The sequence below is a fragment of the Lactuca saligna genome, chromosome 3 (assembly GCF_052625555.1).
Source record: "Lactuca saligna cultivar CGN05327 chromosome 3, ASM5262555v1, whole genome shotgun sequence".
Classification (NCBI taxonomy): Eukaryota; Viridiplantae; Streptophyta; class Magnoliopsida; order Asterales; family Asteraceae; genus Lactuca; species Lactuca saligna.
In genome coordinates, this window is record NC_136419.1 from 139,448,250 (window position 1) to 139,450,790 (window position 2,541).

The 2,541-nt window shown below is 31.5% G+C and overlaps 1 pseudogene; it reads left to right on the top strand.

The window, feature by feature from the left end:
* Positions 1-395: 395 nt before the first annotated feature.
* LOC145036023 (NADP-dependent malic enzyme, chloroplastic-like) lies at positions 396-2,227 on the top strand (annotated as a pseudogene).
* The last annotated feature ends 314 nt before the right edge of the window (positions 2,228-2,541 follow it).

Genomic DNA, 2,541 nt, shown 5'->3' on the forward strand with positions numbered 1-2,541 from the left:
CGAGGCAGTTTCTGCTTTGTGATGCAGTGATGTATGAGAATGAAAATGTTCGTTTAATTTTTTTCCATTATATGGGTGTGAATTTATGTACAATTTCTAGTAAAAAAAAAGAAAAGAAACTGGAATCATGATTGATAACCAAATGCCACTCATGTAATCTATTCTTTTTATTTTATGACAAGGTGTGGATCATTTGTTTGTTTATCATAGCATTTTACATTTAATCCCATTTTCTAAACTACAAATTACAAAACTTAATAACTTCTGTTTTGCTTGATTGTAGGCATGCTCAATGATTGAATCAAGTTTACACTGATTCCCTTCTACATGATACTCACATAAAATGGAATACCTATTGATGTTTGGATATCTTGTTTTTAAAATGGACACTATACATGCAAGAAAGTTTGGAAGGTAACCCTGCTGCCACATTGAAAAATGTTTCAAGGGGTTTTGCTGCACTTACAGTTCCCCTCATTGCAAGTTTCCCAAAGGCTAGTTCACTACTATATCTCTTTTTTTAAATACTAAACTACCCCTCCCTCAAATTTAAATACCATTTTCATTTTCATGCAGGCCCTCTTCTGTTATTGGATCACCTCCAACTTGTTCTCCCTACTATATGGATTAAGTAAGTTGATAGAAGTTATTAAATAACTTAGATCATGTTGTTTGAATTAACATCTGATTTTTTTTTGCTATTCTTGTTTCAGTAATAAAGAAACTCTCATTGAAGAAGTTTCTCAACATACCCATAATCATACCTCCACCACCATCTCCTGTTAGTCAATCAAAGCCAACTTTCTCCTTCTTTGAGGGTTTGAAAAAGTATGTTGCTGCTTAAGCAATACAATGTCATTTAATCATATGATAATTTTCATTGCTCAAGCAATGCAATGTCATTCAATTATGTGTTTACTTTTATGCTTCTTCTTCTCTAATTCTCTCTTACTCTGTTTTGCTGTCATTTCTTATTCAATAGCTAATTATTTCCTTTTAGCTGTTCTGGTTGATTTGGGTTGACTAACCATTGAGACTTTGTTTCCCAGCCATTAATCAGTAGGTTGTATCATTGGTATCAGAAACATAAACTGGAGCAACGATACACAAAGGTATAGGTGAATCCTGAACACCCTGTAGGATTTAATTGGACATCCTAATCAACACTCTTCACGATTGACAAAGATTGAGTTCCCTCATTTTGGAGGTGATGATATTAAGGCTTGGTTATGTAAGGTGAATCAGTTTTTATTGCTTGATCACATATCAGAAGCATCAAAGGTGCCTTTAGCTTCTATTCATTTAGAGGGCAGGGTCATTCAATGACATCAAGGGTATTTCTCAAAGTGAAGGAGTAAAAACCATGAAGCCTAGAGCCATATATCAGATATGCTAATACTTCAAACATCAAACTATGACTAGGACCATAGGGGTAAAATGATCCAACTCCCAAAAAAAGAGAGAAATACCTAGAAAAAAATAAAAAAGATCAACTTCAATTTTTATTTATTAACAGGAGTATAGTGAACTTATGAATGAGTTCATGATAGCTTTGAAGCAAAATTATAGGGAAAAATTTCTCATTCAGTTTGAAGATTTTGCTAACCATAATGCATTTGATCTTCTTGCAAAGTATAACACCACCCATCTTGTTTTTAATGACGATATACATGCACAAAAAATAGAGATTAAATATTTGAACCTTTTTTAAAGCTTTTTGTTTTAAATAGCTTTTTATTTGTTTTTTCAAGGGACAACATCAGTGGTACTTGCAGGGCTTATTTCTGCTCTAAAATTAGTTGGTCGAACGTTGGTAGACCATAGATTTCTATTCCTTGGAGTTGGAGAGCTTCACAATTTATATTCCACCTACTTAATTTGTATCCTTTTATTATTATTATTATTATTATTATTATTATTATTATTATTATTATTATTATTATTATTATTATTATTATTATGTTTCTGAATTATAAGCTTTTGTTTATGTTAATGCAGGCTAGCAGAGGAATTGCTGAACTTATAGCTCTAGAGATATCAAATCAGGTTAGAATGAATATATATCTACACATTTTTAATAGAAACGAAAGAAAAATTAAGAATTATGATGTATGTTTTATATAATTATGCAGACAAATCGTGTCTAGATTTACTTCAGCAATTCAAGAAACCTTGGACCCATGATCATGAACCTGTTAATGACTTCTTGGATGCAATCAAGGTCTGAATTTTCTCTTTGGTAATTACATATTACAAATAGTATAAGCATGATAACAAAATATTACTAAAGTAACTATTAACTTTTCTTAATGAATTTCTTTAGGAGGTTGTAAACATTCGAGTATGTTTTTAAAATAAATCAATAAGTCCTAAAAGTAGTTGTTGTTAAACGATGGATTGAAATGGCATCCTCTAAAGAAATTACAGAAGCCAGAGATGTACCTAGTCCCGTGGGGACCGCATTGAATATGGTAGTTGCTTTAAAGAAAGACCATGAAGCTAGTAAGTTTGTCTTTATTCAGTTTGTTATATCATAATCCA